The sequence below is a fragment of the Epinephelus moara genome, chromosome 11 (genome assembly GCF_006386435.1).
Source record: "Epinephelus moara isolate mb chromosome 11, YSFRI_EMoa_1.0, whole genome shotgun sequence".
NCBI lineage: Eukaryota > Metazoa > Chordata > Actinopteri > Perciformes > Serranidae > Epinephelus > Epinephelus moara.
Window position 1 is genome coordinate 33779981 of NC_065516.1, and position 15640 is coordinate 33795620.

The window sequence follows — 15640 nt, forward strand, 5'->3', positions numbered from 1 at the left end:
ATGAGCTATTATAGTCATGGAGTTTATAACTTAAATAAGCCATTGGCATGAATAAATGGCACATGCACATTTAAAAAGGTTACTTCACCAAACAAAAGATGACTGAAGAGTTAATCAGGCCTATTCAGCAGGGATAACATTAAATGAGAAAAAAAAATAATCTTTTTTTAATATTTGAAAGCAGTACCGAATGTCCAAGAGCTGTACTGCATTCTATTATATGTATTATGTCCTTTAAAAAATTAAAGACATTTCAACAATTACAATAAAAATTCACCAGAAGGCAAAAAAAAAAAAAAATCAAGTCTTTCTCGCTCAAAATGTCCTGAGGAGGATCCCCAGACTAGTGATGGCCAAATGAAGCCTCATGAAGCATTCTCTTTATTCTATGAGCCCACTAGATGGCGCTTTTTGTCCAACAAAAGGTTGAAAACACACTGAATTGCCATTCTTTGAGCCTCTCTCTTTAAACCATGAGCGCCATCTAGTGGGCTCAGAAAATAAAGAAAATTCTTCATGAGGCTTCATTTGGCCATCACTACCCCAGACCCCTGCAATTTTTTTCCCCTTACCAACTGTAACTATATACTCTGACCTCATACTGATTGCTGCATTAAAATGCCTAAAATCTCATATGTTAAAAACACTTCTTTTTTTTTCTTTAAATCTTACCAACTAAACTTCATAGCTGGTCAAAAATATCTGTGCTGTTGATCATTGTCTGAGCCCCATTTTAACGTCACATTTTGCCACCCCATTGCACCACAATACACCTAAAGCTAGCATAGTGTCAGCTATCCTAGCTAAATAATGACACCACAGCTAGATACAAACACATATTATTAGCTGATGCTTGACGGCATCATTGGAGCACTGTAAAAATGGAGGCCAGCTTAACTTTGATAGGTTTGACAAGTATCAAAGAAAATACTGTGGCAGACAGCCTTTTTTGTTTATTCTACCATTTATTGTACCATTTAAAAGATGTTACATAAAATTTATCTGTCTTCATTATTATCAAAACATCCTTATCCAAAAACAGAAAACAGACCGTGCAAGAAGGGAAATGATCTTATAATTAGGATCTTCTTATAACAGTGTTTATCCAGTATCGAGTCAGAATCATTTAAAAGATGCTGTAATCACATAAAAAACCAAAACACTGGGGTTTTAATTGTAAGTAAATAAATTGTAAAAGTGTTTAAAACGCCTCTAATTCGCCCACTCACTGATGATGGCAGAGCTACCATGCAAGGTCTAACCATTGGGAGCAGCTGGAGCTCTTAGTCAAGGATACTTTAACATCTTCACCAACTGCACCGGCACCGAACATTAGACATCAGACATTATTCGGAATTCCTGCTGTGCTATGGGCCTGTTTCAAGCAATTACTTAAACATACTACTAATTTGTTTTGCCAAGTAAGTTTGATAGGGAACGTAACTGATACATACAGCATGGTAGGAAACAGGAATTTGTTTTTTATCATAAGCCCCACATGTTCAGAAAAGATTGAGGTTTGGTTAAATGTTAAAACAGTCAACATCTGCTATCAAGTCACTGCTTTCAATATTTGACCAAAATTATGATCTTTCCCTTACCTTAAAGGGTAATTTCTGCATTTTTCTACTTGGACTCTACTATCCCATGTTTTTGTGTCTAAGAGACCATGTGGAACAATGAGTAGCAACACTGCTGCTGGCAGCTAGTGAGGGCCAAATGAAGCCTTATGAAGCATTTTCTTTATTTTCTGAGCCCACTAGATGGCGCTTTTTGTTCAACAAAAGGTTGAAAGCACACTGAATTGCCATCCTTTAGCCTCACTCTTTAAACCGTGAGCGCCATGTAGTGGGCTCAGTAAATAAAGAAAATGCTTCATGAGGTTTCATTTGGCCATCACTAGTGGCAGCCCTGAAACAGAACTGCAATGTAACCACTCAAGGCATGTTTGCACATCTATTTACATCCAATTAAATTGCTTGTTCTTCTTATTTTTGTCACTGACAGGCTCAGATTGTTAATATTTAATGTCTTAAAACATTATAGAAAGGCTCCCTGCAAAGGTCGACCTTTTTTTAAAGAGTAAGAACCTTTTTTGTTTAACTACAAACAGCCCAGAGGTCACTATTGCCAAAGCAACCAGACTCCATTTAAATAAACAGTAATTTTAGCATCATAAAATGCACTCAGAGTCAACAGAAACAAAAATCTCATATGAACTGTCTTGGTTTGTCTCTCCACTGTTCCAACAGTCACCAAACTGTACATTTAGTTGAAATAAACCCTTAATTCACCCAGTTGGATGTGAAAATACGGTGGCTCTATGCATGCTAAAATTACTACTTATTTCAATGGAGTCTGGTGATTTTGGGGCTTTTTCTGGTTAAACTAAAAGGATTTTACTCTAAAACAAAAAGGTCGGTCGCTGTAGGGATCCTTTCCATATTGTTGTCAGAATCAGTGGCAAAAAGAAGCACTTTTAGTGAGAAAGGTTAGATACTGAATGAATTTCAAAAATTGTTTCTATCAGTCACTTAGACACAAAAAAGAATATATCAGAGTTACCCTTTGACAAAGTGCTGCAAGTGCTTAAACATAAATATAAAAAAGTTTAAATATGCATTTGTTTTCTATACTGCAGTGTAAATTAATAGTGCATAAATCTAATTTGTTGGAGAGAGGTTTGGATTAGGACAGTCAATAACGTAACGAGCCGTGATGATGAGTTTTTAACCACAGTTTTGAGCTCAAGAGCTACACTGGTGCACTTCTTCCAAGAAGAGCGAAAGGATCAGTCGTTTCAGCAAGTGGCCCAAAACGACATATGTTTACACTCAAGTGACTAAGCCCTCTAACAGCTGTAGTAATCATGATGAGAGCAAAGGAGGAAGTCAGGTTAAGTTGTTATAGAGTGGAAGAGTCCACAGAGGGAGGCGGTCGGGATGGATGGGCCAACAGAACATCAGACTTGAACACAGGAGGCCACTAATTTCCTGTTCCCAACTGACCCAAGTTTTTTTAAGAATTACCGCGTTCGCAACAATGATGATGAAGGTCCCTGACTTTGACGGAGAAGTAATTTGAAACCAAACCACAAAGCTTCCCTAACCTTAAATACGTTGTTTTCTGTGCTTAAACTGAAGAAAACCTTAACAACAGCATTATTTTTAAACTGATTTGTAAGGCATGGACAAATTTCATCCAGATCATAAAAGACTTAGGCGGGCATGGACGAACAGTATAATTTGACATTTAATTAGGTTAAATTGTTGTGCAGTGTGGCGTTTTTCAGCTCCACTGAGCCAGAAGTCAGAATATTTAGATGGATTTTAGCATGTAGAATGAAATGAAATGACAGTTTTTTTCAAAACCTTGAGAGAGAGCAATGTTTCCCAACTTGGTTGACATAATTTGGGGATTAAGTGGTGACAAGATGGTGAGGGGTTTTGGTTACAACACGGTTACATTTGGTCAAAAAGTAATTTAAATGATATCATTCTGATGCTGTTGAAAAAGCAGATATATGCAACCATATGTCTAAATCATGTTCACCCTTCAAACAAATGCAGCTGAGCTTAAATTAAGGCCTTTGTCCACAGGTACAAGGGTACATTTGAAAACGTAGCTTTTTCTATGCATTTTGGCAATCAACTGATGGAGCAGCTGATTGATGGAAAGGACTCAGCTGATAGATCACATGATTCCTTTCTATACAATCAATTGGCAAAATCTCATTCATTCTGCTTCCTCTGCAAGATGCTTTGCAACCTGCCTCCACCCCAGCTCCTCCTTTTGCTGTGTCTGACATTGTCATATGTCATTTCTGTTTGTCATTGATGCTGCTCTGTTCTGTTCCCAGGAGGTCTTTGCTGATGCTCTACCTGCCTTTGGCTTTTCATGCAGGCGCATGGAAGGGCAGACAGGTTTGCACTCTCTGCCTCAGGCTTTCCTCATTTGTACGTGGAAGGGCAGACAGGTGTGCTGTCTCTGACTTATGGCTTTTCATGTAGGCACATTTTGCATAGGGCCAGGGAAAGGCAGAGGGGCCCCAGAACAGAGCCATACCACCAAATATAAAACTTCAAATGGAAATAAAGTTTTCTTTGACAAAAGTGTTCCTAACTGAACTGAGTTTTGGGCTTGAAACACTATAGTGTGTTCCGTTACCTCTAGAGAAGATGTCTAAACCTAAACACATGATCTTGTTGACATTCCGGCGTTGGTTGCAGCATCCTGGAACGTCAACAGTAGTCGCAGGAGGATACCTAGCATGTGATATGTAGACGTGAAAGGCCACTGACAAAGCTACAATATGTGGTGACTATGTAGATGAAAACATGTTGAACATTCACACAGAGGCACACATGTGAAGCTTACATTTGTAGAGCAAAGGAAGCAATTACCAGTTTTGTGGGGTGTAACAAAAAACTAACATAAGAAGTAGTGTCACAAATCACTGCTGGCAAACTGTAATAAGTAAAGTCATAAAAATGTATTAAAAAAGAGTAATGAATTCTAAATTACATTTTTAGAGTGACAAGCCCAACACTGTGTACGATGTAGTTGAGATTACATATCTATTAGCTGAGTTTCTCATCAGGAGGAGGAGATGGCGGATGGTGTTACACCTAGGCAAGATGGCTGCCAAGATGTGGCTAGCGAGAGTTGGAGCCATTTTAAGCCGTGTTACTAGCAATCAAACCAAGTATTTTAAGCCAAGACGAGATGGTTTCCAAACCCCAACAGAGTGGTTTTTGTGCCTCAACCCAACCACAGTGCCGTCACAACATAAACTTTAAAATTGAAATGTCAAGTTTCAACATATGTAACATATCCATGCTTTGCAGAAATGACAATGCCAACATTTATTCTGGTGACTGGGTTGAGAAAAGACCAAAGCTGTGCACCCAGGGGAATTTCTATGGTGTCACCAATGACGGAAACGTGTTACTCATTGCCACTCACATTTCCTCAGCTGTAACAAAGCCTCCCAACACCCCAGTCTGCCCCATCTCACCTCTGACCTCCAGCTACCAAAACATCTCTGTTCAGCTGGTGGGGAAACAAGGTAAGGCATAAGCAGGAGAAAAAGGCAGCATAATTGCATCTCAGCAGATACAATGAGCCCATTCATGTTGAAATTCACAAGGTCTGAGTATCAGGTCGTTTGTCTCTTTTTATCTCTTTCTTTCAAACGGGCGGGGGAGGAAGGGGAGAGCTGAGTGGATGCGAAGAAATTGGTGCAAACAATCATGACCCCGTCGACAATTTGGACTGTGTTGTGTAACTGCCATTTCATAACAAAAGTGGGTAATTGCAAATGATGACTTTATCTAAGACTTATTCACAGGAAATGAATGGAATATGATAAATCTGCGAACATAAGGCAGAGATGGGAGGCATACACACCCTCTCGCTCACATTTGCACACACACACATTGTACTCATGGGGGGTACTTTTATTGCGGAGGCCTGTCAAGCTCTGGGGCTGTGGAATATCCATTGTGCGCTTTGTTTCGGCGAGATCCGTCTGAGGTAATCGTAGCATGTGTTCTGTCTTTGCCTCAGAACACATCTGTCTGAGGAGGTGCGTCGATATGATGTATGAAGCTGTTTGCCGAGGCTGAGCTAAGAAGAATGGAGCACTGCATCACTTAGCATCCCATTGCCAGACACAGCCCCGCCATTACACCTCCCAGAAGTATCAGGCACACCCTCGCTTGAGTAATTTTGCCATCTGTTGACAATGTTTACACGGCGGGTGATTTGTCATCACAAACAGCAGGGCAAAAATTAACAAGCTTATTTATGATCCGACTTGCATTTGCACAATGAAAATGCCATTGGTCATGTAAAACAGTCAGAATACCATTACAGGTCCGCGTGAGGCGGCAGTGGAGATGCATTACATCGCTCAAAATGTAATGTTGCACAGGCGAGTGTATAATACCTGTAAATAACAGCAATATTTCCAAGGCATCAAAAAATATGACACTATTGATAGAATATATTAGTTTGAAGAACTGAGATGGACTTTTCCTTCAACGAAGCTCAGCGCCCAGAATTAAAGTCCAGGGAGCACAATGCTATTTGCACTTTCCCAAAGAATGTGGCTGAGAAAAGGTCAAACAACAAATTGAAATCTTGGCCCAATATTAGATGTAGAGTGAGAGCTGAAGTGTGGAATGACTATAAAAAAAAAAACAGCGAGGCAGAAGAATGGGGAGGGGGGAAAAAAGGGAAAGAAATCATTCACAGTATGTCTCAATGGGCATTTTGAAAATCCTTGCAGCGCTGGAAAGTGTCTTCTAAGTTATGGGATCGCTCTCAAATGGTACATTCCTGAAGGGAAAGAATCTCATTTTGTATGTATAACTTTGAAAAGGTCACAAGAAGAGCAGACAGGCATGAGAGAACTTGTGAACCATCAAGAGACAGGAGGTCTGAGGAGAAGATCAGAAAGAGAAGGAGCACAGCGAGCTGTTCTGATGCCCTGATATTCTCTTAACACCTAAAGCGCCTGGAGACACCGTTATACCGTGCGTGCATGTGGATTTGCGTGTGTGCTTGCCTTCACACATGCAGTATTCATATGTCAAGCACGAGGAAGGAAAGCACAATGGGATCTGAATGACCGGAGCTAAAAATGAGTCTGCTGTTATGTCCCATACAGGAGGTGTCGTTTCCTCCCTGACCTCAATTTTAATGTGACATTTTGTAACGTGATGAGATGAGCACAGCGTGCAAAATAAAGAGGATCTCCAACTTCATAAGTGACCCTGAAAAACACAAATGGAATGTTCAGGGGTAAATTTGAACATATTGTTTTCTATTTATCTATACTGTAAATTTTATCTTCATATAATTGTTGAAATGTTTAAACCAGTTTCAATGTATCCACATACAACAGTTGGTATAGTCTGAGGATGGTCAGATGTTGGACCTTGAATCTGCTGGAGCCACTCTCCCAGTTTGGAGGTCACAGCCCCCAGTGCTCTGATCACTAGTGATGGCCAAATGAAGCCTCGTGATGCATTTTGTTTATTTTCTGAGCCCACTAGATGGCGCTCATGGTTTAAAGAGAGAGGCTCAAAGAATGGCAATTCAGTGTGCTTTCAACCTTTCATTGAACAAAAAGTGCTATCTAGTGGGCTCATAAAATAAAGAAAACGCTTCATGAGGCTTCATTTGGCCATCACTTCCGATCACCACTAGCACCATTGTTGCCTTTACTCCCCATGTCTTTTCCAGCTCCTCTTTTTTCCCAGCTTCTCGCGTTCCTTCTTCCTGATGTTGCTCGGGATTGCTACATCTATCACCACTGCCTTCTTCTGTTGTTTGTCGATCAACACGATGTCCGGTTGGTTCGCCATCACCAGTTAGTCTGGATCTGGAACTCCCACAGGATCTTAGCTCGGTCATTCTCAACCACCTTAGGAGGTGTCTTCCATTCTGACCTTGGGACTTCCAGTCCATACACAGCGCAGATGTTCCTGTACACTATGCCAGCCTAGTTCACCTTACACGATTTACACCGCGATTGTGATGTCACAGAGGATCTTGAGAGCCACCTTGGGTCGGAGATGAGTCGGCAGATAGTCTGCCATGATGAGTCCTCATGTGTGAACAAACCTACGAGCAAGTCGCCCCCTCGTCTGTGACTGGGACTNGTTTGGACCCAGGCCCTGGAGGCAGATCTGATTCAACACTGGGAAGAATATCCATGCCTTTACAATGTGTACGAAGTTTGGTGATGTCACTGCGTTATCTGGGGCTCTGTCGGCGAGGGCTCGGTGGAGAAATCTTGTGGTGTGCACACACAGGTCGTAACACAGTTGGCGAGACTGACAGAAACACAAGTCACCAGGTGTGAACACTCAAATGATTACGACGCAGAATCAGGGTGAAGCTCATGTAATGTGAACTAGGCTTTAGTTATGGCGTTCCATGTACGCTCTTCCTGCCTGCATCTTTCACCCTGCTGTTATGTGCTGAGGGTCCTGCCTGGTGTGGCTGCTTCTATTGATCTTGTACTAAGTGCCTGTTCCTGTGCTGCCATGATTAGTGCTTCAGTCCAGTCTTTTCCAGCCACTGATAGGATTTCTTGATGTCGGCCTCTTCTTCAGTCTGTATGTGGTTCATGCCATGCAGGGGCTTGTCCTTCCATGATGGTTCGTCCTCCTCTTCTGCTGCCTGCTCATCTTCCTGATGCATTCCTAGATGTTGGTTGTTTTTTTTTATGTCTCCTTCTGTGTCACAACCCTGTGCAATTTTCTTACTTGTGCATTACTATTTAGCTTTTATTTTAATGCTACACCATGTGTGTATTACAATCACCCTGTGCAATCACCCATTAGGTACATACAGTGTCTGTTTAAGTGACAGATGTATATAGGGTAAATAGCATATATATTATTTTTACCTCATTTGTATTTTTTGTTGTGATTTATCGTGTTTCATTTTTATTTATCTCTTTTTTCCTTTGCCTCCATCTCCTGATGGTGTTGTATTATGTGCAGTTCCCCAGTGTGGAATTAATGAGGCTTATCTTATGTTATCTTTTATATGTATGTTATGTATAAGTGCTTCTACTTCAGCAAAGAGAAACAAACATTAAACCAACATCAACCACTTATATTTGCAAAACGTGTAAATATATGCCCTGCTAAGATCTGTTTCCTTCAATTAGAAAGAAATAAAGAAATAAAAACCACAGTCCTTATAGCTCCCATGGAAAAAAATCAAAGCAAGAGAAAGCATGTTTGTGGTGTTGTTGTGTGGATTGATCGGCTGATCATGATCCTGACCATGATAAGGTCTTTCAAGGTCTAGAGGAATATATTTCTCATTAACATGAAGGAGTCAAACATGCAGCAGAATACTGTATAGCGCAGCTGTATCTGTGGTTGTCTGATTGCACAGACATTGATTTTTTACGGCTTGGCAGGCAGAATGAGTTTCTAGCACAGTAAGCTTAGGGACATTAGTTACAGTTTGGGTGTCATCTGGTCTCCGATGCAAGATGAACCACATTCTTGTCTTGAATACTCATTATGAGAAAGGTACAAACAGATCAGCTGAGAGCTTGTTGGGTCAGCCGCCCGAGGAAAGCAGGGTTTCTAAATTCCAGATGCCCTCTGTAAGCAGCAACAGCAGCGCCGTGTTTGTTTTCAGTTAATAATAAAGTGGGGCTCAGTGTTATCTCACTCTGACTAATATGCAACTTTGCAGTCTGCAGACCATCTACAAAGGAGTGCTGAATGTTACTCCGTCACAGGATTTGGTGTGCTTGTCATTACAGCTGTAAAATGTATTTCTGTCACATCGTGGATATCTGCCGGCAGATAAACCCGAGCAAATAGGAGTCAGCTTAATGAAAGCAAAGCACATCTGCCAGCGAGGTTCTGCCTTTCATAATTTGGAATCTTACTGAAAAGATAAGTCTTCTTTTTTGTAGCCCGGGATAATCTGTGAAGTGGGCTTTTCATCATTCTCTTTCTTAAAAAAATCCCGAGGAGAGCGGGAACCGGGCCTCGGCATCCCGAAAGCCAAGGTTTGTCAAAAGGACTGCGGCACGTGTCACGGTTGTTTCTGTACGTGCTGCTGCTCAGGAGAGATTCTGGCTCCAAATGAGTGCTGTTACAAGAAGTGAAAGCCGTCTTCACACAGAACAGTATTACCTTCAGACAGCTGGTGAGCTTCAGTATCTGCAGAGAACACTGGTGATTGTAATCCTGCACACATCTGTAATTTGTCAATTATAGATGTCACACACAGAGGTTGGTGATCATGCTAATCCCATGCTAATTAAACCCCTCTTTCTCTGAGGTGCTGATTTAACTCCTCCTCTGGTCACCTGGGACACTGGTGATTTCACTACATTTTATGGTCCTGTCTGAAGGCAGAAAACACCGAGACTGTGGGGAACGATCAATAACCATCCTACTTGGCATCCTGTTGCAGCGTTAGGAGGATTTTGATGATTCATTGATCCGGTGCTACAGCTTGCATTGGCAAAGGTTGGGAGCCAGATATGGACACGAAGATGCAGACTTTAGTGTATCAGTGTAATATTGTGTTTAAACCACAGCGACTAATAATTGCTTTTGCAGCTCATTTTGAAAAGTGTGTTCTCCCAGTGAAGGTGTGACGGCTCAGATCACAGGTTCTTTGTTTCAATGCTCCACTCTTTATTCTCCCTTTGATCAACACGGAGCACACAGGGCGACATATTTAATGTGGACTCAGCAGGATATTGTGTCAGGGGACGTTTCAGCAGTACATGTGATAGTGTTCATTCGTATGTCATGTGACTGTGAAATATGCTATTACACGTTTGCTGCTGTTAATCTTACTGGATTCTTAAACAATACAAAAACACACCACACAAACTACCTGAGCTCTGATTGGGCCCGACCCGACCTGGGCTGTAATTTGTCATCATTGCCCCCCGGCCTAAATCGGGTCGGGTTCTTGCTAATTTAGCTTTTTTTTTTTTTTTGTAATGAAACTGGCAGCTCCCGTGCATAAATGGCAGCACTATTAATGGACTGAATGAAGAGGGGAAAAGACAGAAGGGGGGGCTGCAACTGAGAGAGGGAGAGTGACAAAAAACAAAGAAATTTAGTAGAGAACTGGGAGAGATGAAGCGCACAAGAGAGAAGAAGAAGAAGATGATGATTTTATTAATCCGAGAGGGGAAATTCAATTTTTTCACTCTGTTGTCACACACACACACACAGGCCCAAAATACATACGCACAAACAAGACCTGTACATGCATTCAATGGAGAGACGTCAGAGTGAGGGCGCTGCCCATAGACAGGAGCCCTGAGCAGGTGGTGGTTCGCTGCTTTGCTCAATGGCATCTCTGCAGTGCCCAGGAGGCAAACTGGCACCTCTCCAGCTACCAGTCCACACTCCATATTTGGTCTGGACGGGGAGATGAACTGGCAACCCTCCAGTTCCTAATCCCTGTTCCTATAGACAGAAAACAAGAGAAGGAAAGAGAGGGCGGAGCCGTGAGGCGACTTGTTAGGCAGTTTTTGTTTGTGCGTAACATGCAGCGAAGAGCAGTGATCATCGTGGATAGCTCTGGACGCACCGCCACTAAATGCATCGAGGGGCACAGCCTGTTCTGCTGAACAACAACTGATTTTTTTGGGTCCTTTATAGGGCTGGGATAATATGCATATCATTATACTATCAGGATGCCTGGGTGTCAATTTGATATTTGTTGTGATTTTTTAACCAGCAACCAGACCTTGTGCTACGGTCAGCCTCGCTCAGGCACGTGTACATTATCGAGCTGACAGTGCCCTGGGAGAGTGCAGTGGAGGAGGCCTACGAGCGCAAGAAGCTGAAGTACGCTGAGCTTGCAACAAGGCTGGACAGCGAAGGTACGACCAGTGGAAGCTGCAGAGGGTTCGTAGCCACCTCAACATCCAGGCTACTCCGGTAGATGGGAGTGCGAGGGAAGGCCCACCAACAGGCAGCCAAGGACCTCTCCAGAGCCGCTGAAAAGGGGAGTCAGTGGCTTTGGATAAAGAGGAAGGACTCCACCTGGGCCCTCAAATGAATAGATGGCATCTAGGGGGTGAACCTGGGATGCTGAACCCTCTGAAGGTGTCGTGGGCCAATCAGCGAAACACCAAGGAAGGAGGGCGCCCACTTGATAACTCAGAGGATGCCACCTCTCACTTGACCATCCCACAGAGCCTCTAGCAGTGTCTCAAGTGTGCAATAAGGGATGTTAACATCTAGTCCTACACAACAGATCTATTGTGATTTTATTATAAATAACCCCTTGAGATGAGAGAGTACCATTTCCTTTTCAAGGGAGTCCCCACCAAACATAATACAATATAAGCACAATTAGACAAAACATCTAACAGGAAACAAAGTCACAGGGGAATTAAACAATACAAAAAATGACAAAAACAGAAAAAGGCAAAAAGCAAACAACAACAAAGACAACAATAAATATCAAGTAATAAGCCAGGAAAATTAAATCACACTCCAAACAGAACATGAAACAGATCATTGAATCATAGATTATGGAAAAATGTTAGTGTCAGTTGTAGCTTTAACAAGTTATAAAACATGATTAGCAAAATTCCAGAGCTGTTTTTTCGGACATGTACAACTGATTGTAAAGAGACTGCATTTTTGAACAATTGTGTTTATTTATTTTTTTTTCCACAACATTATTGGAAAAAGGGGAATCATACACTTCTAGAGACTGTTAATCATGACACATGTTTTCAAATTCAATGCACTTTCAGTAGCCCTTTTTAAACAGGAGTTGTGCAAATTTGCAGGAAAGCCCAATCAGTCTTTTTTCAGCATTGGCAGTATAAAAACAAAATCGGGGAGTGCAGCAAAATGCCGCCTACCTGCTTTTGTTTATACAGAATGTGCCTTTTTCGGGGCAATGGGGGGCGTGAGCAAGTAACAAAACGTGNTTGTGTTTCCCTCTTGCTACTAGCTGCTCGCTAATTCCTGCTATCAGCTGTTTCCTGTTTATCCACCGCCAGTGGGTTGCACGTGTGGCGTCATCAACAGCTCCTCCCACAAGTCTTCAACAGCTCCTCCCATTGCGGAAGGTCACCTCGTTCTTTTTAAACCAAAAAGGTTCCGCCAATATGTCTACCCTACGAGGTGGAAAATTGGGCACCTCGGATCAACTCGGGAATCCTGCTCTGTGTGTCTAAACGCTCGCAGCTTGCCGGCAAAACGGCCCAACATTCGCCAAAAATCTGGCAGTGTAAAAGGGACTACTCTTTCAGTTATTTAGCAGCATCATATACTGCATAGAAAAGCAGTGAATAAACTATTAACTCTGTTTTTAATTCTTATTTACAACAATCCTATTCCTTCTCACAGGGAGGCACTTTGTTACCTTGGTGTGATAAAGCTGCTGTATTAAATAAACTTTACTGAAATGAACATGCAGAATAGAATGAATAAAAACTATACACTTTTAACTGCTACATTGAACTGATTATCAAGCTAGTGCAGTGTTTTCCATGCACTGTTTTATTTGTGGCGGCCACTGTAATATAAATATAAATAAAGCAGATATGTTCAAATATTGAATGAAGTCACAGCAAAGGAATATCATACTGACAAGCTCCAATAGACTAATTAGCATTTTGTGGTAAATATTAAATATCTGCATAAATGTCACGCTGTTTCTCTCTGACATCTTATGGAAGAAAAGAAATAAAGAAATAATGAATGGAAATAAAAGTGCAATGATCAAAAGTGTCGCTGACAGTGTGTATGCAGCACAAGATAACTATTTGATTTCAAAAGTGATCCACGTTGTTTGTTTGTTATTATTATTTTCATTCCGTCTTTATTTACCCAGGCAGAACATTTAATTAGTTGTTATTTTTAATGATGACCAGGGAAATGTCTGTTGAGGATAAGAGGAGAGGGTAAGAAAAATGAGCAAATGAATCAATTTCAAATAATTAACAGACAGATATGAAACATGGGGGAGATTAAAACACAGAAAGGATGCAGCTGACAGAAAGTATGTCTGCCTCTCACATCAGAAATATATACGTGTGAGCTTTGTGACATGGTGCGTTATCCTGCTGGAAGTAGCCATCAGAAGATGGGTACACTGTGGTCATAAAGGGATGGACACGCTCAGCAACAATACTCAGGTAGGCTGTGGTGTTTAAACCATGCTCAGTTGGTACTAAGAAAATCTCCCCCACACCATTACACCACCAGCAGCAGCCTGAAGCGTTGATACAAGGCAGGATGGATCCATGCTTCCATCTGAATGTGGTTTTTCCAATCTTCTATTGTCCAGTTTTGGTGAGAAAACCCGTGTGAATTGTAGCCTCAGTTTCCTGTTGTTAGCTGACAGGAGTGGCACCTGGTGTGGTCTTCTGCTGCTGTAGCCCATCTGCTTCAAGGTTGGACAAGGTGTTGTTGCTTCAGAGATGGTCTTCTGCACACCTTGGTTGGAACCAGTGCTTATTTGACTTCCTGTTGCCTTTCTATCATCTTGAACCAGTCTGGCCATTCTCCTCTGACCTCTGGCATCAACAAGGCATTTTGGCTCACTGGATATTTTCTCTTTTTGGGACCATCCTCTGTAAACCCTAGAGATGGTTGTGCTGAAAATCCCAGTAAATACTCAGACCAGCCCGTCTGGCACCAACAACCATGCCACGTTCAAAGTCACTTCAATCACCTTTCTTCATCATTCTGGTGCTGTTATTCTACTTTAAGATGTCTCCAACATCATTACATCCAAGCAGCCTCACAAAAGCTGTTTACAACAACAAACTGCTGTCAGGTCAAGACCCCGGTGAAGACAACTAGCATGCAGATGAACTAAAGCCAAGATGGTTTCTGACAGTTTGAACAGAAATTCTTTGGTTGTGCAAACAAATTATTGCACCAGCTGTTCCTGTGGCTGGTCTTAGGTAAGACAAGTTTATTTATATAGCACATTTCAGTAACAAAGCAATTCAAGTGCTCCACATAAACATCAAATGCATCAAGACAAAACGCAAAAGAAACACACTGTAAAATAACATTTAAAAACAATTCATTACAGAACTAAATAAGAGAAAATAAAAGGTTAAAGTCTACCATGAGAAGCATAAAATACAAGAATGAAGTTTAAATTAATAAAAGTAAGAAATGTTAGAAATGAATGAATATTTGATTTAATAAAAGGCAGCAGCACACAGACAAGTCTTCAACTGTGATTTAAAAGAAGTCAGAGATGGTGCAGACCTGCAGTTTTCTGGAAGTTTGTTCCAGATATGTGGTGCATAAAAACCAAATGCTGCTTCTCCATGTTTAGTCTTGACTCTGGGGACACAAAGCAGATCTGTCCCAGGAGACCTGAGAGGTCTGGATGGTTCAACGTGTAGCAGAGCAGGTCCCTTTATAAAACAACAGCAGTATTTAGAAGCTGATTCTCTGACAGACAGGAAGCCAGTGTGAAGACCTCAGAGCTGTACCAGATCTGTGTGCTAGGTACCCCAACAGAGGGGGGACCAAACATGGGGACGGTAAGGAACGCTTCTGTTGGTACCATCCACAACTTTTCACAGTGGAAACAGAAAAAAAGCGTACCAAACTGAACCGTACTGCTTGGTGGAAACGAGGCTTTATTGTGTCCATCCCAAGGCACACCTGTGGGGTAATGATGCTGTTTAATCAACATCTTGATTTCATTCAATACAAACTGTTTTTTCATCTGCGTAATATTGTGAAAATTAGGCCTATCCTGACCCGAAAAGATGTAGAAAAATTGCTCCACGCTTTTGTTACCTCTAGGCTGGATTACGGTAACTCTCTATTATCAGGTAGCTGTAGTAAGTCCTTAAAAACTCTCCAGCTAATTTAGGCTAATGCTTAAAGTCTCCAAAAGTAGATCAGGAGCCAGAGCCTTCAGCTATCAGGCTCCTCTCCTGTGGAATCATCTTCCTGTTACGGTCCGGGAGGCAGACACCGTCTCCACATTTAAGACTAGACTTAAGACTTTCCTCTTTGATAAAGCTTATAGTTAGGGCTGGCTCAGGCTTGCCCTGTACCAGCCCCTAGTTAGGCTGACTTAGGCCTAGTCTGCCGGAGGACCCCCCTATAATACACCGGGCACCTTC